Source organism: Cupressus sempervirens, chromosome 1 (assembly GCF_028749045.1).
Source record: "Cupressus sempervirens isolate cs-2001-9-10 chromosome 1, ASM2874904v1, whole genome shotgun sequence".
Classification (NCBI taxonomy): domain Eukaryota; kingdom Viridiplantae; phylum Streptophyta; class Pinopsida; order Cupressales; family Cupressaceae; genus Cupressus; species Cupressus sempervirens.
The window spans coordinates 111,603,564-111,628,415 of record NC_143118.1 but is presented as its reverse complement, the minus strand read 5'-3'; the positions used below and the strand labels follow the sequence as shown (position 1 = coordinate 111,628,415).

General features: G+C 35.6%; 1 pseudogene; it reads right to left on the bottom strand.

The window, feature by feature from the left end:
• Positions 1–2,374: 2,374 nt before the first annotated feature.
• On the bottom strand, positions 2,375–10,552 carry LOC149576463 (putative receptor protein kinase ZmPK1; annotated as a pseudogene).
• Positions 10,553–24,852: the final 14,300 nt, after the last annotated feature.

Here is a 24,852-nt window from a genome sequence, read left to right as displayed (position 1 = left end):
TTTACATTTCACATGTTGCATTTTTTTCTAATATATCCAATTTTTCAATTTTTGCCTTTGGCAATTTTACTTTGAATTAGTGTTTGTTTGACTCTACTATAATGATGATGGGAAGAGATTTGAATCTACAACCTATGAAGATTGAAAAAATGAAGAGGATTTTCGATATAGGATGACTGAAGGTAGAGTTACCCTATATCTTGAGAAGCTACATGGGTATGACGTGAAGGTTACCAAATTTTTTGTCCAGGAATTGAACAACGACTTTTGTTCAAAAGATCATTTATAGGATTTCTGGCTTACTTTTTGAAAGAATAAAAAATTTAAATGATATGAAGGTCTCATAGAATGTTGTGAGAAGATTTCCTAAGATAAAGAGAAAAAGTGAGGCTTTCATGAAAGGTATCAACACTTTCTTTAATCCTAATATAATTAAGTCATTGTGGAGGGAAGTTTGAAAATATGCCATGACATATTTGACTACCATGATTATCATTCAATTCTAATGAATTATATTAGGCACAAAATTCTAGTGTCTTTTTCATAACTTTTATTCTCTTTCCTTAGTGCTAGCATCAAGAACCACAAGAAGAACACCATCAACTAGGATCTTCACCAATGACTTATATTGTTAAACTTTTTGCACTTTATGGAAAGAGATGTATAAATACAATAAAGAAAACTGTGGCACTAGAAGTGGAAGGAAAGGATGTTTGTAAAAGGTTGGAAGGGGGTGGAAAAATGATTTAGAGGCGTCTGTTGAGGAACAAGTAGAAATATTAAGACCTTGCCAAACAAGATAAACACCATTATGTTTGAGGATGATGAGGAAATATAGATTGATGAGAGTCTAGAGAATTACATATCTCCTTTCTAACTGCTAGTTAGAAGAATTATGTGAATTTGATGGCTAGAACATGTATTATTGAAAATGCTACAATAAAAAGGAGAATGAAACCAAATATGATGAGAAAGGGGTTATTGAGCCTAAAATGAAGGAAAATAAAAGAATGATTGGCACTAAGAAGAATGTTGGGGAAAGTAGTAAGGGTGAACCTATTGAGGTGGGTTTTATTACTACTCACACTGTTAAATGTAGAGATGATATTATGGATAAAAATGTTATTGTCTCCTTTATTTTTTATATTGGTAGAGATTTTGATGTAGATGTCCCTATATTTATGATTGATGAGAAGGAGTTTATCATGGATGGGAAAAGTAATAAGGAATGTGAATATTTTAGGAATGTTGAAAATAACAACAATGATGTGTCCATGGATGCCCTAGAGACTATCAAAGATGGTGCTCTAGACTCTTCTAGGGTCATAAAATAGATCTTTCTTAATGTTAAAGACATCAAATCTAGATGAAATGATTTCTTCAAAACAAAAAATTATCGAAAATCTTGGTGCAAAAAAGGAAAATACATTTCTTGATAATGTTAAAGATCTCATTAAAGTTGTGGAAGATGTACAAGTAATGTGCATTAAGTTTTATTAAAAAGATTGAGCACATAAATAGAAGAATTTCAAAATTGGAGTCATCCTTGAAGAAAATTGGTGAGCATAGCTATAATATTATCAAGGCTTCTTCTAGAAACATAAAAATCCTTGTGGAAAATCTTGAGCACAACCATTGTGTTACTCAAAGGTGTAGCTACTAGTTATTGAAATAAAATGTGATATGTGTACTTAAATTAGATTGGTCGACATCTAATTAAAAATAGATAATAGAGCAATATATTAGATTGGTTGAACTTATTGATATGGTCCCCAAGAAAGAAATACCAATGAAGTCAAATAAAAAGATTTAAAAATAAAAATAAAAATGTATAATACTATATCTAATTTTAATTTATGGACTTTAAATGATATGAAAATTTTGGTTAACAATATATCTAATTTTAATTTATGATCTTCATATGATATGAGTAAAATTTTATGTTTCAATGAAAGATGACACACTTAGCATATTTCAACTCCATATTACAATGAAAATTAACATTGGTTTTGATGTATTAGTTAGTAGCCAAAAAAATGGGGGGTTTAAGCCCGTAGTAGAGTAGGCTGGAGAACAACCGGTAGTTACCCCCTTACTATCTAACCAATACTTTTTCTGGACATCAAAAACATCTTAATGATTAACACCATAACAAGGCACTCCTTAGTATCAGTATCAACCGAACTACCCATAACATACATAGTATAGAAAATTAAAATTGTTCTCAAAGAATAAACTAATAGTTTATTCAAGAAGTATTCGTTTAATAAATTTATGGCAAACCTGAAACATATGTCTTTAGCACAATTTATATTTACTCCATAGCATCAATTGATAGAGTCAAGTGACAAGAAAAGACCATACAATTTTCAACTTGGAGAAACGAAATCAAGTACCCCTATTAAATAATAAATATGACAAAGGGATTACATTAGATACCCTTGCTATCAGGTAAGTGTTGACATGATGCTTGTCGGTATGAAATCAAGCGTGAGTGAGTGGTCAATCACTATAAATTTCAGTTATCACGCGGCCTTTACCACTTCTAATCTTTTCGAGAGCAATTCGACGACTCGGCCCATGGATGGTCTTAAAGCAGGGTCTTGCTCAAGGCAAACCAACACTGTTCTCAGAACAGCCTCCGCCTCTTCCGTGTCTACCGTCTCATTCAGCCTACCGTCCACAACTGCTTCCAAAAGCCTTCCCTCCCCCAACTTCTTAGACACCCACTGCACCAAATTCCCACTTTGATAGGATGCACCTCGCCCGCTCACAATCTCCAACAGCACTATCCCAAAGCTATACACATCTGCTTTCGCCGTTATGGGCAAGTTTATCACCCATTCCGGAGCCACGTATCCCCGAGTCCCACGAACTTTGGAGAAGGAAAACGCTCGGTCTCTGTCCACCGGCTTTGACAATCCAAAGTCAGATACCTTGGGTCCAAAATTCTTATCTAGAAGTATATTCTGAGGCAACATCGCAATGTAGAATCCATTCCAAGCATTCTTCGTGAAGGTAAGCCAATGCCTTGGCCGTGCCAATTGCAATCATAAACCTCTCCTTCCAACCCATTAAAGACGATCCACTCTCATGAGCAAACAGATGTTTGTCCAAAGACCCATTCTCAACATACTCATAAACAAGCAATCTATGTTAGCTCTCTGCACAGAATCCAAACATGCGGACTAGATTCATGTGATGGACTCTGCCAATAATGCTCACCTCTGCCCAAAACTGCTCCTCGCTCTGAGATACTCCTTCCTGTCGTTTCACCGCCACGACCTTCTCGTCGGCCAAAACACCTTTGTAGACGCTCCCAAAACCTCCCTCTCCTAGCTTTGTCATAAAGTTATTCGTTGCCTTCTTCAGCTCCACGAAGCTATACTTCTTGAATCCCATAGGGATGGCAGAATACCCTACATGATCAAAATCAAAGGCCTCGTCACGATCTCTGAACATGAACCACCATCCCAAAGTGATGCAAACGATTTCAAACACCCCAAACACAACAACAAACCCTAGCGGATACTTTATAATGCTCCTCCTATGATTCGTCTTGAAATTCTCAGTAACAAGCGTCTTAGAAGTGCTGCAATCAGCTCGGATTTCGCTAATGACTGTGGAATTTAGTACCGAAGAGTCTTTGATGGAGATCTTGATATACATGTCGTTAATCACACCAGGAGACTGATATCCATTGACAAGCTGGTTTTTGGGGTAACATATTCCACTGCTGTCCACAACATAGCTGAAACCCGCACATTCACTATCATCCATACAATATTTCTCGCATTCTTCAAGAGACTGCCCCGTACTGTACCCCACAAGATTGTTTCCATAGAAATATGTATCAGACAGACGAACGAGTTGCGAAGTGGCATTCAGAAGCTCAACATCTCGCTCAGCCCTGGAATCTGTCGGCGGGGTCCTTTATGTGGAAACCAGGAGGACACGTACAAGTTGCGCGAGGATTGTAAATACACAATCCGTTGATTCCACAGATGCCATGAACGGAGCATTCTTCAGTGAGTGCCACCCAAGAGACGTTCCAGCCACCATTTCTATCTAACTTATACAACCTCAGATTTCCATCTGAATCCAAGGTGAGTCTTCTGGTGAGGCTGAAGCCGAAATCCCATGAAGAGAAACCGAAGTTGTCGCTTGAACTGAACATTCCAAAGGCGTCCAGAACCGCGTAGCGGCTGATATTGTATGATGATCTTCCGTTGGCAAAAATGGCGAGGTAGGGGATTGGCCAGTAGTTTGAGGCTGCATACGAGGTCTGGTACCTCTGCCGGAGGATATTGTCGTAGTCGAAATAGAGACGGTAGTACCCTGAGGCAATGGAACTTGTGCCCAATTTGGATACAAGCTGAGTATTCCCTCTGAGTGGCTGATAAGGAACAAGGGTATCTGTTGGGTAATCAAAACTTTCCCAAACTTTCCCACCTGAGGAATTCAGCAGAACGAGATTTCCTGTATCCAGGAGAACGGCCTCTTCTACGATCAAATCCGTGCTGGCCGTGTGGGTTTCCCAAATAGTGCTTCCATTTGCATCAGACAGAAGCAGGTTTCCGTCGGTTTGAAGATCGAGACGGGAATCTCTTCCGTTCACGGGCTGATCTCTGTTTGTCGTCCAGACAATGTTGAAAAAATGTGTCTCAACCTTGCAATCTTCTCTTGGAAAATTCCAGAATTTGTTTGTGGAAGTTTTCCACTTGTTTATGCATTGAAAAATGGTTAGTGAGTTGTTAAAATGAGTCTTGTCCATAGTAGAATATAGGTAGATCATTTTTAGAGCCTTGATGACTCATTTTGTGACTTTTATGGGAGTCTAGACTAAGAGACAAAATTGTGGACGAGATTACTATTTTAACCTAGTTGTTTTTCCATATTGGAAATGTAAATGTCAAAAATGGGTAACATGTGACATGGTAGTTTTGCCCATGGTTTTGTAAAACCATAAGTGGTTTCCAGGTTGTAAAATCACTATAAAAGGAGGGCTTGGGGAGGTGTTTGGGTAATTGAGTTTAGTTTGCAAGACTGGTGCTAGAAGGAGTCTCTCCAAGTTCGAGTTGTGGTGATGCGCTCCTGTAAGAACTTGCATTGCAAGTGTATTGTAATCATCTTGATTTGATAATACATTGTGCGAGTTTTGGAGGGTGGGGTTTTTCTCCCGGAAGGGTTTCCCCACAGTAATCATTGTGTTGTGTATTCTTTTTTATTTTGATTATGTTATTATGCATTTCTTGAGATCTTTGCAATAGTTACTTTGATTTGCATAATCATCGTCTCAAAGATTAGCGTAGGAAGCGATTTCACGCACCTTTGCTTCCTTACAAGTGGTATCAGAGCCTGGCCAATTTTGGTTCTATTTGTTGGGTACAGGGTTTTTTGAGCTAATCAAGGTTTGAGTGGGAGCTTGTGCAGAGCATTTCATTTCTATGTTGCAGGATTAAAAGATGGCAAGCATGTCAGGGAGAATTGATGTTGAAAAGTTTTCTACCACAAACTTTGAGATGTGGAAGCTGAAGATGGAAGATCTGTTGATTGATCGGGATCTATCGGATGCGATTGATGAGAACAAGCTGAGGCCCACAGATCCAACATTAGCCACACAATATGATGTGAAAGATAGAAAAGCTAAAGGCCTCATTAGATTGTGTCTTGTAGACTCGATTCTGATTAATGTCCATGAAGAACCTACCGTGAAGAAGCTTTGGAAAAAGCTTAGTGAGATCTATCAAGCAAAATCACTTGTGAATAAGATTTTCTTGAGGAAGAAGTTGTATTCCTTGAGAATGGAAGAAGGTGGACAAATTTCTGAGCATCTGGAAAGGTTTAATATGTTGGTGACTCAGTTGACCTTAGTAGGGGTGCCAATGGATGAAGAAGAAAGGTGTCAAATCTTGTTATGTTCGTTGCTAGACTCATGGGATAGTCTTGTGATGGCTATAGGGAGCACTTCAGTTATCTTGAAGATGGAGGACGTTGTTGGTTCTCTACTTTCTGAGGAGATGAGAAGGAAGGTCTCTCTGAATGCCAAAGAGGCTTTGAGTGTTCACGAAAGACCAAAAGAAAGAGGCAAGAACGAAAAGCAGCATGGCTATTCTAAGTCCAAAAATAAGGGGAGATTGAAATCCCCTAGTAAGTCCAAGGCAATTTGCTAGAATTGCGGCAAACCTGGACACTTCCGAAAGGACTGCAAAGAGGAGAAGAAAAAGAAGAAGAAGAAGAAGCAAGATTCTAATTCTGAGTCCGAGAAGGAAGATGGAGATGCTTTCATTGCAGCCTTGGCCACTCATGCGGGTGAAAATGCATGGTTAATAGATTCAGGTGCATCTTTACACATGACTCCTAATAGGAATTGGTTTAGTAAGTATGAAAATTTTGATGGTGGTAAGGTGTATTTGGGTGATAATTTAGTACTTGATATTGTTGGTCGTGGAAGTATTCGTGTGAAATTTTCTGATGGTAGAATTAGAAGATTTGATGGTGTCTTGCATATCCCTGGACTAGCAAGGAATTTGTTATCTATTAGTAAGCTAATAGATGCAGGTGTGCATGTACAATTTTCTGAAGCAGGTGTAAAAATGGTGAGAGGCGCTATGGTAATAGCAAGAGGAAGTAGATTGGGTACATTGTACCAACTTGATGCATGCACAGTCGAGTGCAATAGTACTTCTGATAAGATTGTGAAAAAGACTACTCAGTTGGAGAAGGAGAGAGTTTCTCTTTCAACAGATGGTCGTGGTCTTTGGGTACCCAAGGGTGCTCTGTCTACCGAATCAAAGTTGCCTGTAGAGAAGACTATGTTATGGCACCAGAGACTTCGCCACATAGGTGAGAAGGGCCTACGGACCTTGAAAAATAAGAACCCTGTTGATGGGTTGAATGACTGCAATCTTGAGTTTGATTTTTGTGAGCATTGTATCTATGGTAAACAAAACTGCATTCAGTTTTACTCAAGTTCTCATAAGTCTTCATAAATTTTGGATCTAATTCATTCAGATGTATTTGGTCCAGTTGATGTTCCTTCTATTGGTAGATTAGTTTATTATATTTCTTTCATTGATGATTTTAGTAGAAGAACATGGGTTTATTTCCTTAGGAGTAAAGTTGAAGTTTTTAGTCATTTCAAAGAATTTAAAGCAATGGTTGAATTGCAGATTGGAAAGAAAATAAAATGCTTGAGAACTGATAATGGTGGTGAATTTTGCTCCAATATTTTTGACACATTTTGTAAAGATTGTGGTATTAAAAGAGAGAAGACAACTCCATATTCTCCATAGTAGAATGGAGTTGCAGAAAGAATGAACACGACCTTGATGCAGAAGGCTAGGAGTATGTTGAGTGGTGCTAGACTAGAACAAAAGTTCTGGGCTGAAGCTGCAGCCACTGCCTGCTACCTGATAAACAGGTCTCCTACATTAGCTCTTGTTGATAAGACGCCAATGGAAGCGTGGTCGGGCCACAAGCCTTCACTTAGACATCTAAGAGTGTTTGGTTGTGAGGCATATGCTCATGTGCCAAAGGAGAAGCAAACAAAATTGGACAACAAAGCTGTCAAATGTATCTTCATCGGACATAGTTATGGTGTGAAAGGATACAAGCTTTGGGATCCTATTGCACAAAAGGTATTTTATTCCAGAAGTGTTATTTTTAGAGAAACTAAGCCTTCTTCTGTTACAGTGTAGCTAGAACAAATTAAACAAAAGAAAGATGTGATTCAACTTCCTGCTACACCTGAGAAAGTTAAATCAAGGCCCTTAGAAAGACGAGATGTTGAAGAAAGCTCTACAAGTTCTAAATCATCAGAGGAAGAGGGAGAACCTAATCATGAACCTGAACCTCCTGAACCTGAACCAGATCTTGTTTGAAAATCTACTAGAAAAAGGAAACCACCTGAAAGGTATGGGTATTCTCCTGATGATTGGAGGTGCATATTTGCATTGAATGCTAACATTGATGAACCAAGATCTGTAGAAGAGGCTCTTGGTATTAATAATTCAGAGTCTTGGAAAATAGCTATGGATGAAGAAATGGCAGCTCCTAAGAGGAATTGAACATGGGACCTTGTACCATTTCCTGAAGGACGGAAGCCTATTGGTTGTAAATGGGTGTTCAAAAGGAAGATGGGTTTAGATGGAAGCATTGAAAAGTATAAAGCACTTTGGTTGCAAAAGGTTACTCTCAAGTTGAGGGAGTAGATTATGGTGAGATTTTTTCTCCAGTAGCCAAAATGACATCCATTAGATTTTTGCTTTCTATTGCAACAGCTTATGATCTAGAGATCGAGCAAATGGATGTGAAAACTGCTTTCCTTCATGGAGATTTGGAGGAAGAAATTTACATGTCATAGCCAGAGCACTATGTGGTGAAAGGTAAAAGTCATTTGGTCTATAAATTGAAGAAATCCTTGTATGGTTTAAAACAGAGTCCTAGGATGTGGTACCAGAAGTTTGATACATATGTGTTGAGTTTGGGATTTGTGCGATCTAAATTTGATCACTGTATATATTTCAAATCTGATGGTGATGGTTTCCTGGTTATTGCCTTGTATGTCGATGAAATGTTGTTTATTGACAAAGGAAAAGGTTTGATTGTAGAGTTAAAATCTCAACTCTCAATAAAGTTTGAAATGAAAGATCTTGGTGCATCTAGGCACATTCTAGGAATGGAGATTATATGAGATAGATGAAACAGAAAGCTTTGGCTAGGCCAAAGTAAGTATGTTGGTACTATTTTGAAAAGATTCAATATGTAGGATGCAAGACCATTGAGTGTTCCTCTTACTATGGGAACAAAGCTTTCTAGCTCACAGTGTCCTACATCCCCATTGGAGATGGAAGAGATGAGTCAAGTACCATATCAGAGTGTTGTTGGAAGTTTGATGTATGCAATGGTTTGTACAAGACCAGACATTGCCCAAGTAGTGCAAGTACTTTCCCGTTATATATCTAATCCAAGAAGAGCACATTGGAATGCAGTAAAAAGAGTTTTCAGATACTTGCGGGGTACCTTAGAGTACTCAATATGTTTTCATGGAACAGAAAGTGAGCATTCCTTGGATATTTGAGGCTATGTGGATTCAGACTGGGCTAGTGATGTTGATAGAAGAAGATCCACCAATGCATATGTGTTTACATTATTTGGTGGTGCAATCAGTTGGATGAGTAAGCGACAAGCTGTGGTCACTTTGTCCACCACTGAGGCAGAGTATATGGCAGCTACTCATGCCTATAAAGAAGCCATCTAGCTAAAGAGATTGTGTTTAGACATAGAGTTCAAACAGGGTGCAATGACAATTTATAGTGACAACTAGAGTGCAATCTGCCTAGCAAAGAACCTGACTTTTCATGCGAGGACCAAGCACATTGATGTACAATATCATTTTGTGAGAGATATGATCGAGGACAACAAGGTGAAGCTGGAAAAGGTATCGACTTTGGTGAATGTTGTTGATGCATTAACTAAGCCTGTGAGCACAGAAAAATTCAAATGGTGTTCAAAGTCTATGGGCCTCTCAGCCCCTAGCAATTAAGTCCATGATATTTCGGATCCCCTAACTCTTGCAAGGTGTTCGACAAGTGGGAGAATGTTGAGAAACATGTGTCTCAACCTTGCAATCCTTTCTTGAAAAATTTCAAAATTTTTTTGTGGAATTTTTTCACTTGTTAATGCATTGGAAAATGGTTAGTGAGTTGTTAAAATGAGTCTTGTCCATAGTAGAATATAGGTAGATCATTTTTAGAGCCTTGATGACTCATTTTGTGACTTTTATGGGGGTCTAGACTAAGAGACAAAATTGTGGATGAGATTACTATTTTAACCTGGTTGTTTTTCCATATTGGAAATGTAAATGTCAAAGATGGGTAACATGTGCAATGGTAGTTTTGCCCATGGTTTTGTAAAACCATAAGTGGTTCCCAAGTTGTAAAATCACTATAAAAGGAGGGCTTGGGGAGGTGTTTGGGTAATTGAGTTTAGTTTGCAAGACTGGTGCTAGAAGGAGTCTCTCCAAGTTCGAGTTGTGGTGATGCACTTCTATAAGAACTTGCATTGCAAGTGTGTTGTAATCATCTTGGTTTGATAATACATTGTGCGAGTTTTGGAGGGTGGGGTTTTTCTCCCAGAAGGGTTTCCCCATGGTAATCATTGTGTTGTGTATTCTTTGTTATTTTGATTATGTTATTATGCATTTCTTAAGATCTTTGCAATAGCTACTTTGATTTGCATAATCATCCTCTCAAAGATTAGCGTAGGAAGCGATTCCGTGCACCTTTGCTTCCTTATAGACAACAATTAGATTCGCCGTTTGAGTGTGCCACACACCGAACCCATATGCATTCTCCCTCACTTCGTAAAATCTGGCAGCGAATATCTGATTGGAAGACACCAACCACGATTTATTTCGTAGAGGAGTAAGCGATCCTCCGAGACTCAGCTTGTCTGATCCATTTCTCTCCACATTTTCATCTGCGTTAACTTGTACTGAAGCCCAAACAAAGATAGATCCAGAAACAATTGCAATTAGCAAACACCAATTTCACTCACGCATCCCAGTTTTCATTGTGTGGATGTTGTGGAATGAATACAAAGTGGACTTTTAACATATAATGAGGAGCAGTTGAGGATTTTAAGAAAATATAATGAGGGAGTTGGCAATTTTAAAGTTTGAATTGACTGGTTCAGATATACTTATTTAAGCAAACGATAATGGAGAATTGACTGAAATATCTTTCTTGTGGATATTATATTGTTAAAGATTGTATCAGCATGCAGAAAAATAAATCAGCTGCGTCAATTATGAGTTTAAATTATCGAGAAATTGCCTAGTGCATGTAGAAAGAAAAGCGAAAATGACAATCTCTTCTACAAGGCGGTCAAGTTTATGAACTTATTTGGAAAGTCAAATCTTTCTTCTTGGAATAATTTGCACGACTACACTCTTTGTGTTATGCAACCTAATTTTTCATTTTTTTTATTTAAATGAAAACATACAAATGACGCTTTGCAAATAAATCCATTTTGGATAGGAGTCTAACCTTAAGTTTCTTCCAAAGGCTAGAAACAAGCTAACCTCTGAAATAGCTCCTTTTTAAAGTATTAGGTAGTTTGGACAGTTGTTCGTCCATATGTGATTAATTGGTAAATAATTGTTAGAGTAATGACAAATTTTTGTTATTTATTGACTCCTTCTAGAAGCCACTAGTAACCTATTGGTTAGGTTGTTTTAATCGAAAAGCAACTAGAAACTTCTTGGTTAGGAAGCAACTAGAAAGTTCTTGGTTAGGTTGTCTTGATCAAGAAGAAACTAGAAACCTCTTGGTTAGGTAGTATAAAAGGGGGTCAAGGGAGGCATTTAAAGAATGGAACAGAGAACAACAAGAAGTTGTAGAAACATTTGCACTGTTAGCAAATGAGTTTGCAGTGATAGCAAACAGTCTTGCAATGTTAGCAAGGGCACAGTGATAGCGTTGGGGATAACAGCGGAGGAATATCAGTGAGAGAAATAAGTAGGTTTTCTGAATTCTTTTAGTGAGAAGCAAAAAAATTTGTATCTCTTGATTTTTTGAAGTTAATATAATTCCTCATCTTTAGAACTGGTTTTCCCTTAGGGGTTTTTCCAGGGAGATTTGTTCAAAAATACTGTGTTCTTTGTGTTATGAATTTCTTTCCGTATTTTAATTGTGAAGTTGTAGTGTTATTTTTCGATATTAGCTAGAAAAAAGAAAATTTAGCAGTTTAATAATCATTTGCAATACAAGATTAATAATCAGTGACTGCAATAGGAAATTTCACACTTTTGAAATTATTTCATTTTATATGTATCGATTCTTCCTTTTATTTTTTTTATTTTGATGGGTTAAGCATGAGGGCTATTAGTTGTACAAGTTCCATTGTTGTCCTTTAAAATAATTAGCAATCACATTTTAGTATGCAATGGGTATGCTGAAGATATATGGATGGTCAATTAGAAAAACTTTTTTGTTTAAATTTGTTTGTGCTCATTTAGTTCACATCATCATTTAGAAAATGATGCACTTTTAGGAAGAATAACTTGTATCAAAATACTTTTAAAAAAAGATGAAGGAATCCACATAGCCTACAATACAATGATACATTTGTGAGCCTCTTATGTGGGAGGTCTTAGGTTTGAGTCTACTCAAGCTAAATAAATAATAATAATTAATCATACATAATAATAAACTATCTTATTTTGGGCCCAATTTTTATTTATTTTATAAATCACATACAAACAAATCCATAAATTATGTGCACTTAATTAATGATACTTTTCACCTAATTCAATTATATATTCTTCTTATTAATTGAATAATTTGGTATTTTTGAAATCTACTGTTAACAATAACAAAGGATTATTATTTTTGTTATGTATTGTTGAAAATACATCGATATAAATACTATGATATATAAGAAGTCGATATAATAATAACATGACCATTTGTTGACCCCTAATAAAAAAATCCTAAAGAGGATGATATGTCATTTCTATTAGAATGTAATGATTTAATTAGTAAATATTATTCTATGATTTAGTGGGTAGTAAAATGATTCGTGTTTAAAGCAAATCACAAAAGAGTCTACATAATTGAAGTATATAATGTGGGTTTTCAATACATATAATTTGAAAGCTAGTTGTAGATCTATGGTTATTTTGGGAATGAGATTTCTTTGGTTCTTATCTTTTCCCTCCTTAAACATTAGGTTAATTAGTTTTGTAGTCATTGTTGAGCCATAAGTTTGACTCTCATACTCTTATTCAACAAAGTTTGAACTTTATTGCTATCAAATTCTACTCTTCAAATAAAAAGTTTGAAAAAAATGAAAGGTGGATGTTGTAATTGCTTATGTTTGTAGAGATAACACTACATCAAGAATTGAACAAGGAATCCTTTTCGGTGTTATCACTTTTGAAGTCACAACCTTGTGCAATAATTAGATGAGCCTTTTTAAGACAATAGGTTATTTGATATGAGATTCATTTGTTCATTGAGCCATATGTATTGAGTGGCTTCTATAAAAAAAAAACCAAGCAATATTATTTTAACAAAAATAACCTAACAAGATTGTATAATTGCAACACAAGAATATGTCATCATATACTATTTTAAAAATCACATCAATATTAAATCTAGAATTTATATATCTTATTTTATTTATAATTTTCTCTTACAATAATCAATATATTTTCAAATCATATCCAATGTACAATTATTAAGATGATTAATATTTTCATGCTTTTATGCCATTATCAATCTCTACTTGTTAAATTACTATGAATATAATTTTATACCATAATCAATTTTAAGTAGTGAGTTGACTAGTACTCTTGCCTTGAGAAGGGTGCGGCCAACAATTTCTCCACATTTTGTGAAGTTTCGAATCATTTTTGAAATTTTGAAATGCTCATTTATAATTAGAAGGAAAATAAATAGTAAAGGGAAATATTATCAAATATTTGCTGAACTTTTTGTTATCTTCCCTTTATTAGTTCCTAGCAGAGACTATTGTTATAAGGTGATGAATGTTTTTGTTAGAAAATTTGTTTTAAATACTGCATTTCCTTAAATTTATTGCTTAGGTTTTTGGATTGAATGGTTGTGAACTCTGTAATAATTTTAATGATTTAAATCAAGGGGAAAAAATGAGTTATCAAGTAGACCTAGGAGTTGTTAGATAGTAGAACATGCCTGCAACACAGTCTCCAACTCCTTGCAACAAGGACTCTAGGAGTTGTAGTTTGTTAGGATTTCCTTCCAAAGACAAAGGAGAAAAAAATGTTCCTTGGATTCTAAGAATTGTTCAAAGTTCATGAGGAATGATAAAAATATTTCTTTTATACTTTGATACTAATGGTGTATTGTTGTATTTGGATTTCTTGAGGAACCATAGCAGTATAATGGAGACATCAAAAATTGCATTGAAAATGTAGTCTGCTAAACAAATGAAAAATAATCAACAGACAAAAAATCATCAGTAATCAATCACTAGCCTCCTTCAACTTTCAACCGCTGATGTGCTTAAAACAACAAATAGCTAGTCATGAAAATGAATGGACAGGATGTATTTGATGGTAGCTCATGCCTCTAAACCATTAATTTCTAAAATCAGCCCATCCATTCCATATGCAGAAATGCCTTAGGTGTAAATATCTTAGTCACACGTTATAACTATATAATTTATAAAATAAGAGATGCAAAGTGTCAAAGTTCGTGCCAATAATGCAATACATTTGGATTTAAGATTTGGTGGAATTAGCATGATTGAATTGTTTAAGTAAAATAGTTTAGTATTACACAAGTAATATAAAAATAATTATTCTAAATTAAAGTGTATTTGAGTTAGAGGATTGTTGGAAGATCAAATAAGTTTATTTAGTGTTTAGTTATAAGTAAACAACATAAGTTTATGGTTTTGTCTAGAAACATGGAGTGACAGTTAAGACTAAACATGTAAAATCTATCAAAATTTAAATATGTCTTGGCTTTTGTTTTCCTTATTTATTGGCTATTGTCCATACCTTACACCTGAATTGTGCTAGCCAATAATACCTTCATTTTTTCTCGATAACCTTTTGCATTTACAAGATGACTAAACTCATAGGTTTGAATCCTGTGTTGATGTAAGGGTTGATAATGATCAATTAAAGAAAAAGAAAGAAAGAATAATGTTGACTTAAAAAGGTGATTGAATGAATTAAAGTAGTGTGAAATTTTAACTAATAATCTATTGATCTATATGTCTTTGTTTTATTTGTTAATATGTGAAGGCCAATGGGCATAATATAGTTTTCCCTCCAATTATGTGTCTTTTGGTTTTACGAGACTCTTCATTATGTAATGTAATTGGAGCCTTTATATATGTTTCTCTTACATCATTTGTAATCATCTTTTTATAGTAAACAACATAATTTTATGGTTTTGTCTAGAAACATGGAGTGACAGTTAAGACTAAACATGTAAAATCTATCAAAATTTAAATATGTCTTGGTTTTTGTTTACCTTATTTATTGGCTATTGTCCATACCTTACACCTGAATTGTGCTAGCCAATAATACCTTCATTTTTTCTCGATAACCTTTTGCATTTACAAGATGACTAAACTCATAGGTTTGAATCCTGTGTTGATGTAAGGGTTGATAATGATCAATTAAAGAAAAAGAAAGAAAGAATAATGTTGACTTAAAAAGGTGATTGAATTAATTAAAGTAGTGTGAAATTTTAACTAATAATCTATTGATCTATATGTCTTTGTTTTATTTGTTAATATGTGAAGGCCAATGGGCATAATATAGTTTTCCCTCCAATTATGTGTCTTTTGGTTTTACGAGACTCTTCATTATGTAATGTAATTGGAGCCTTTATATATGTTGCTCTTACATCATTTGTAATCATCTTTTTATAATTAATACAATACTCTGCTCAGTCTAGACATAGCCACATTTGTGGTGAACCAGGATAAATATGGTGTCATATTTTCTCTTGTTTAATTTGTTAATTCATCTATTGTTTTCATTTTTGCATTCAATCCTTTCAATTGGTGTTAGAGCACATGTTGTGCAGATTGGAAATCACTGTAGAATTCTGGGAAGATGCGGGATGGAAAAGTAGAGAAATTCACAAGAAAAAAAATTCACTCTTTGGAAAGTGCAGATGTGTTCCCTGTTGATTAAGCAAGACCTGTCAATTGTAATTGAAAGAAAAAATAAGAAACTATCTGCAATGATGAATGAAGATTGGGAAAAGATTAATGAGAAGGCAAAGGCATCAATTTTTCTTTCACTATATCAAAACATCTAGTTCAATGTATTGAAAGAAAAAAACAACAAAGGAAGTTTGGGATAAACTTAAAAGCATGTATTTGATGACATTAGTTGCAAATAATTTTTTTATTATGCAAAATCTCTACAAGGTGAAAATGAAGGAAGGGATTGCGATGTCGAATCATATAAATAATTTGAACACCTTACTATGTCAAGAAACCTTGGCTGGTTAGAATCAAGATGATGAATCTAAAGCTATCATCTTGTTGTGTTCCTTACCTGACAGTTGGGATGCCATAGTTATAACAGCTAACATGTCAAACTCTGCAAAGATAAATTTGGTCTATGATGAAGTTGTGTCCACTTTACTTAGTAAAGATATGAGGAGAAGTAACAAAGAATCTTCATTCAGTGATCCTCTCACAATAGTCAACACTAAGACAAGGGGAAGAAGCCATCATAGAGGTAACAACTAAAATCAAAGGAAATCTAAATCACCCAAGAGATCAAAGTCAAGAGGTAAGAATGGAGAGTGTTTATTTTATGGTAAGCCTAACCACTCAAAGAAAAATTGTCATGCTTACAAGAAGGCACAAGAGAAGGTGAGAAATATTGAAGAAAATATGGAACCTATGAGAAGGATGAAATTATTTTAATTCTTTCAACAAGTGACACAAAATTAGATTCTTGGGTGATAAATACTAGAACTTCTTTTCATGCCACTTCTTGTACAAATTATTTTACAAACTACCATGAAGGAAAATTTGGAGAAATAAGTATTATTAGATAGTTGGTAAAGGAGATATTATGCTACATCTGGAAGGAGGAAACCAATGGTTGTTAAAAGATGTTCATCATGTTCTCAAATTGAGGAGAAATTTGCACAAGGATACTACCCATTCTTTCATTTAGATTCTTAGAAATTCACTAAAAGTTATATGATTATTGCCAAGGGTAATGAATTTTATAGTTTATATCTTTTTGAAAGACCTATCAAAGTAGGTGCTCCTATGACTATTGTGGGAAGTGATGTAGCACTTTGGCATAAAATATTAGGCCACATGAGAAAGAAAGGACTTGCAGTAATGCTTAAGAGGGATAGACTACCAAGTCTCCAATTATAAAATTTGGAGTTTTGTGAACATTGTCTCTATTGCAAGAAAAAGTGGGTCAACTTCTTGAAAGATGGGCACAACATGAAGACCAAACCATTGGAACTTGTGCACCCAAATTTCTTTTGTCCTACCGAGGTAAGTTCTTTAGGAGGTGAAAAGTATTTCATTACTTTCCTTGATGAATGTACTAGGAAATTTTGGATATATAACAACCAATAAATCTGAAGTATTTTCTAAATTTAAAATAAGCTCTTTTTGAAAACTAAAGAGGTCATAAGATTAAATGCTTAAAAATGGATAGTGGAGGTGAGTTCTTTTGTTGGAGTTTGACAACTATTGTGAAGATAATGGTATTCAAATGGTGAAATTTGTTCCCTACACTCAAATGGGACAATAGAAAGGCTTAATATGACCATACTTGAGAAATTTTATTTTATGCTTTCAAATGTCAGCCTAGGAAAAGAATTTTGGGTTGAAGCTTGTAATACTACTATATATCCCACCAATCAAAGTCCTTCATCAAGGTTGAACTTCAAAATTTTGGAAGAGGACTAGCAAGGAAGAAGAGTTTCTTACGCACATCTTTGGGTCTTTGGGTGTGAAGCCTATGTACATGTTCCCAAAGAAAAGATAAGTGAGATGGATTTTAAATCACAAAAGGGAATTTTTGTTGGTTATGGAGAGGACCAATTTGGGTTCAAAGTTTGGGATCCAGTTTTCAAGAAGGTTATTCGAAGTAAAGATATTATTATCAATGAGAGAACATTTTTAACTTTGAAAACATAAGAAATCTCATAACAAGAATATGTGCCAATTTATCCATAAATAAATATTGAGATGAAACTATAGAGAGTTTCTAATATGATTCTACACAATGCCACTTCTATTTTATCCCCAATCCTCTCTATGTCATCTTCCTCTTTTACCTATGCCACATCAAATGAAAATACCATTAGTCATGAGCTTTATAATGAGCTCGATGCCTTTACATTTCATAGTTATGGTCCTTCATCAAGTGTTTAGTACCAACTAGGAGATACGACTCTACCAATTGCACTCATGCTTCCCAAGATGTTGAACGATATTGCAAGGCCAATCCATGTGCTCTCATTACTTCTATCTCTCCCATTCACAATATTACTCTGTCTTTTCACTATTACAATGAAGTAAAATACACACATATAGGTCATATATAGGAGCTAAGCAAGGTATTGGGTGACCAATGCTACAACTGATTACATTACTTCTAGCTCTCCGATTCACAATATCACTCCAACTTTTCATTGTTACAATGAAGAAAAATACACACCTAGGGGTCATATACAATAATTTTTCTCCCTTACCATTTTTGGTATAAATAAATAGAATGAGAAATATATCATAATATTATAATCATGAAAATAGAAAATTAAATTAAACCATAGTAAAGTTGTCTAAACATTTTAATTCTTGATTTTGATTAGAAGAATTAATGAAAAAATTGCAGTGAAGAATTCCATTAGTATCCTACCTTTGGCAGGAACTAATAAGATACATTCATTTAAATAAATATTGTTATCAAGGTGAAAAAAAATTATTCTTATGTGTTTAATTAATTTAGTAAAAATGTATATCAATTAGAATATTTCATGCAAGATGAAAAGTTATGCAGGTACAATTTGATGATTTCTTCTTAAGCTAGATACGTCAGTGGAAACACTAGAATTAATGAATTGCACAACCAAAAACAAAGTAATAAACTTTTGGCTCAATCACATTCCATGAACATACATCCACAAAAATATGACACATTTAGGCAAGAATCACTACACTCCAAATGCGAGCACCAAAAGCATAATTTTATTGCAAAATAACGGTGGCCCAAATTACATATTACAATGGAGTATTTATAATAAATTGTCTCCTCAATTTGTGTTGAGACTAAGAGATATCTTCGTGCAATAATATGCTTTTAATTTAATAAAAAAAAACTAATTATATGCAAACTAACCATTTAACTGGTACTTAGTAGGACTTCATCCATTTTATATTCATTAATTGGATGCATGAGCCTTTACATGTCAAAAAAAAAGAATTTATGAGATGAGAAAAGAAAGCCTTCAGTCAAAGTAGAAGTGTCTAGAAGTGCCAAAAATGGAAGTTCATCCTTCATTGGGCGTCCTCAGAATTAAATTGTCATCATTTAAATGCATTTCTGATGCATGGAAAGCTCTATTTTTGGAACTAGCAATTAACTGTTAGTGCACCTCTAGAGAATTTCCCCTGTGGACCTACCAACCTACACACTTATGGATATACACTCCTAAAAAGAGTCCAAAATCTCAAAATTTTACTAATTCTCAAAATTGAAATTCTGGCTTCTGGGTTTTGTTGCCCTTTATCCCAAAGCTATGTCAGGGTGTTTCCCCTTGAATTTCTCTATAATCTCAGTGATCTTGGCCATATTCAATAAATCTAAAGCCCCATACTTTTCTTTGACCTTTTGTCTATAATTATCTACCTCAATTCGAGTCTCAGCAAAATTCTCAATTTTGGTATCCAATTCTAATAAGGCTTCCTCTGTTCTAAAAGCCTACCGAATGTCCTCATCATTAGAAGCTTCTTCAAAAATCTTTGTAAATTTTTCCACTACTACCTCTACGGGCATTAACTTCTCCCATTTCTCATCCTCAAAAATCTCTAGTCATACGTCACTATAATGCCTCTCTGCCTCCAAAATTCTCTCTCAGGCTTCGTCCTTGAGTTGATGGATCTCCACATGTAATGTTTCCATTACCTTATTACTATTCAATATCTTCTCAATCCAATCATCAATCAAATCTAACTCTTCTGCTCTATACACATCTACCATAATCCTATATCTTTGCCCTTTTATGGCTTGCAAAACCTATAAATCCTTACTCTAGGCTTGTACTTCATCCATTATACTAAAATCCTACTTCAAAATTGCCACCATCTTATTTACATTTTCCTGGGTAGCATGAAATAACTTCATATTTCCTTGGATGATCAAGACACCCTTTTCTTCAAAACTTTCTTGCCACTACCAATAGGCTTTCAAAACTGAATCTAGATGTACCCCTCCCCTTTCTCTAAGTATAGCATTTAGAGTCTCCTTGGGGTGATCAAGATCTAGGGGACCAACAACTTTAGCTAAATATCCTCTTAGGATTTCATTTTTCTTGCAAAGTGTTCTGAGTTCAACCCCTTCCTATTCCATGCTTCTAAAAACTTCCTTTATACCCATTGTAACCATCAACCTGACTGCATCCAATGCGGGCTTCCCGAGCATGAACTCTTTGATCTCATAATCTTGTGGGCTTAAGTTTTCTACATCTGCATCTTGGGGAGGGATATCCACTTGTGCAAATAGATCTTTATCTCGAGTACTATTGATGAATGCCAATGGTCTTACCTCCTCTGATGGGACTCAAGTTTGCTCAAAACTTCAACCAAATCGATCATATCTTCTTCATCTACATGGAATTGTCGCTTCTTGTTTCTCATCATTTCCTTCCTTAGCCACCTTAGAACTCATTCAACTAAAAGCCCACCTCTCGAGGATGAAGGAATATGTTCAACTACCTCCTTTCACTTATCACTCCTCCTCAGAGTTCTTTCTCTTTATGAAGGCTCTCCTTCTGTGGTCTCCATTTTCATGGAACCTATAGTTTACAACTCAATGTCTTGGGAGGCTTGTTGAGAATATTCAACCATTTCTCCCTCTTTCGACACTTCATCGATTAATATTTTTTGTGGCTCTTCCTCTTGTGAAGGATCCTTTTGAACCTATTCTTCTTTGAAACTTGAAGGCCAAGGAGTAGTAGAGCCTTTATCCACCACCATGACTTGTAGTGGGGATGAGGGAGTAAGATTAGGACCCTATGAGTCTGGCGGCATCTGCATCCAATCCTCTTATTGGGGTTAACCTATCGGGATACCCGTTATCTTATCCCTAATCAACTCCATCCCTATAGGCATAAAATCAAAATTTGACATCTTGAATATGTAATCACCCTCTTTACTCTGCTTATCCACCCATTGGTGTACTTCATCTTCTAAAGAAGTTACTTCCAAAGGTTCCTCTATGGTGGATGGCAATGCTACCATGAAACTTCTCCTCCTTTCTTGCTTTGTGGCTCTAGCTAGCGAGGTTCTTCTTTGTATGGGCACATCCTCCTCCTCACCTTCCTCTTCTTCTTCTTCTTCTCCCTCAAGAATAGGTTATGGGATAGATGGGAAAGGAAGTTGCATCCTTCTAATCACCCTTTGCCTCTTCTTCATAGGGATCTTAATTTATTTCTATTTCTTAGAGGTGGAAGGGGATGCTAGTTCTACCTAGGAAGGAGGAGAGACTTGTTGTATTTCACCCTCTGGTTGGCTGGGTGCAACTGGGGGCAATTGAGGATCTACTTGTACTTGAGTAGCTCCAACATCTTTTGACCCTTGCACATTTTCTTCTTTCTACAAAGGAGGTGCCTATACTTCACCTTCTTTTGTTTCGGCCCTTTGAGTAGAACTTCTCTTTCTTTTTCCCTTTCCTTTCCTCTCTAGAGGGTGATAGTATCCAACTTGATGGTCAAGTTGGTATACCATTTTTGGCCTTATCGATGACTAGGCTACAAAGGTAGGAATAATAACCTTTTTTCCTCTGCCCTTTTTTAGGTAGGCCTGTGCATGAAAAAGCACTATGTTAGGTATTAGATCAAGTTGGAATGGTTTCTTGATCCAATCATGTGTCATCTTAATGACATGCCTTGCCCGATGATTAATATCATCATTCTCCTCTCTGACAACCTCATCATTCATTATGGATCTCTCTCCAATTTTGTTTGTGTTGAACAAAGGGTCCAATAGCTCCCCTAAGTCTTGCTTCAATATCTCCTTAGGAATCTGAACCTTTAAATCCTTTTTAGCCAAATACAAAATTATCCTACAATAGTCCCTAATATGGACATCGTAGTTGTTTGTTCCATTCATCCAATGATCCTGAATAGCCTCTTCATGCTAAAATTCCTTGCCGGGTAGACTTTGAACCTTCCTGATATTGTCAAAGCATGGCCTTGGAAAATTGTATTCCTCAAGGGGATACTACTCCCACTCCCATTCAAAAGATAGAATATGTTGTTTCCACTTCACTTGATATGGTCCTATGACCAGAGGCCATGTCCAACATGGTCTGCACTGTTTCCTTACTCTATCATATATAGACTCAATCTATCATGAAATCTCCAATAGGAAAAGTCTATCACTAGGATATCTAGGGAGCTTCTTTGGGTTGAAAGTGGCACTAGCTACCATTAGATATGTGATTTTTTGAACTAAATGTAATAAGCCCTGAGAGTTGTTGTTTGTGCTATAGAATCATCAGATAATCTATTTGCATAGTTTCCCTCTATGACTCAGATGATAGAAAATATGAATGCATCATTCATGATTTTGTATTCTTTGCTCTATCCTGAGAGCTTCTTCTTCACCAATTGAGGGTACACAATATAAGGCTAGGCATTGGGATCCTACATGCTGCTCCTTTTGTATAATCTAGGATATTTTGTCATCCTGGCAGCTAATAGATATACCAAATATGAAGTCATGTAGAACTTCTTCTTTCCCTTAACTGCCTCCAATTGTTCACATAAGTTTTCACTCAATGTGGTGGCCCAGTCAAGTGGCATCCTTGCCATCTTGATAGTCTCAATAAAATTTACCATGAAAACATTCAAGTGCCCAACTGCTAGCAAACCCATCACTCTACTCAAAAGAATGATAGAGTATCCAATATCTTCCTTCATATACCCCCTTGTCATATCTACCTTTCCTATTACCTTCCCTAGAGGAGTCTTCTCAATAAGATAAGAGGACTAGACGATCTCGATTGCCTCACTTAGGTGTTCTCTATAGCACCTTTCTACTGCCTCATAGGTGAGTCTGATGAGTTGATCTGCCTTAGTGAGATGAAATACCCTCTCAATTTTATTGAGTCCAAGGTCAAGAACAAATTCTCTAGTCATGGTCGTCACTACCCTTTCCTCAAGAAAAAAATGTTGTGCATGTGTCATGATTAGCTCTGAGGATTGTATTGATGTCGGGTGTGAAGCTGCATTCACCAACCCTAATCAGATTAATGCAAATACCATAGCTGATCTCTTCTTGGGCTTATTGCAAATCCTTAAGAACTCTCACATATCAGTGTGTCCCAAGTTAGTATCCTTAATTTTTGAGTAATCATCTTGGAACCTTGATTTTGAGGGCAAGCCTTGGAACTTTAATACAATGGGCTTTGGTGTCAATTTCTCGCTAGATGAAGATGACATTATATCTATGCACCAAAAAAGGAAGATGTCCATTAGTCCCTAGTGAACCAAAGTTTAGTGAAACAAAATCCATTATGAAAACATCAAAAAAAAAAATTTAAACTCTTAAACAAAATTAGGTGCGCACCTATGCACCTAATGCTTTGCCTTAGGTTTTTAAAGAAAGGTGTGTATTTTTAGGGTGGGCACCAGTGCACCAAATTAGGTGCACAAGTGCATACCCCTTTATTTTTGGTGTTAATACAATGTGTTTGTGGTGGGATGCATAGTAGCATACCAAACTAGGTGTGCGACTGCACACCCCTTTGATTTTGTGTGTTTTTCGAAGCTTTCATGTGTGGGGTGCACACCTACACACCAAGTTGGGTGTTCAAGTGCACACCCACCATTTTTGTTTGAGGTTTTTGCATATGGAGGTGCACAGTAGTGCACTAGATTAGGTATGTGACTGTGCACCTCACTTTTTCTTGGTGCTTGTTTTTTGTTTTAAGTTTTAGCTACTCAGGGTTCGGTGCACACTTGTGCACCAAGTCAGGTGCAGTAGTCCATACCAACCCTTGGTCTAGTTTTTGTCATGTGTAGGTTTCTTTTCTAGTACACCTCATTGTGTGTGGGAGTTCAAAGTTATGGATCTTCAGAGAGGTGATGGGGCCTGTAGAGCTCGCGAAGGAAGGAGATTCAAAGTGCGAAAGCTGCAGCGTGGAGGTAAGAAAAAAATAGTGAGGAGATAGGAGAGGATGAGGGCTTATATAGCCTCAACCACCTTTTTTTCTATGATGGTTTTCACATGCGCATCTGTGGAGCTACACTTTTGTACATCACCAAAGTGTGATGCACAGTTCAGCGGATCTAGTGCACTAGTGCGCACTTTTAAAAAAAATAAAAATTTGTTGATATGACTTCTCCACCAAGAACTAGGACCTAAGCTAAGGGGTAGGGAAGATTCTAAAATAATTTGGATCTCAGATTAGGAGCCTAACATCCAAAAGAATCAAGTAGGGGGTCCCCATTCCTCCTAGGGAATGGGGCGTGCATTGTGGAACCACAATAGGCACAAGACAGTTTCAATAGAAACTATCTTAGTAGTTTTGATCGAAACTATGGTTGACCTTTTGTGGAAATTTTGTTAAATTTTTTGATTCCTATGTATGAATAATTATTCATTAATTTCATTTTAGAATCAAAATATATCAAATAATTTGCATATCAGTTGGGAAGGAGGAAATATTTTAAGCTTCTCTATTTTCAAAATTTTGAAGAAGAATTTTTGATGGAAAATAAAGAAAAAAGAGAAAAAAGTATGCATGAAAAAATAGAGGAATAAGAAGATGAAAATCATCAAAAAACTTTATCAAGATAGTATAAGAGGCAAGGTACATATTTGATCTTTTTTTTAGTGTGTTTTTTATTTATAGTGTCCAATATTAATAGATAGAGTTTTATATAGTTAGGAATAAGGTTTACTCAATTAGGAATATGGTAAATATTAAATTAGGGTTACTATTAATTAAAGATTAGGGTTGATTAAATTGAGAATATTTAATATTGGGGTTTATTAAATTAAGGATATTTAAGATTAGTGTTTATTAAATTATGGTTTTTTAAATAATAAATATTTTTGATGTGGTCA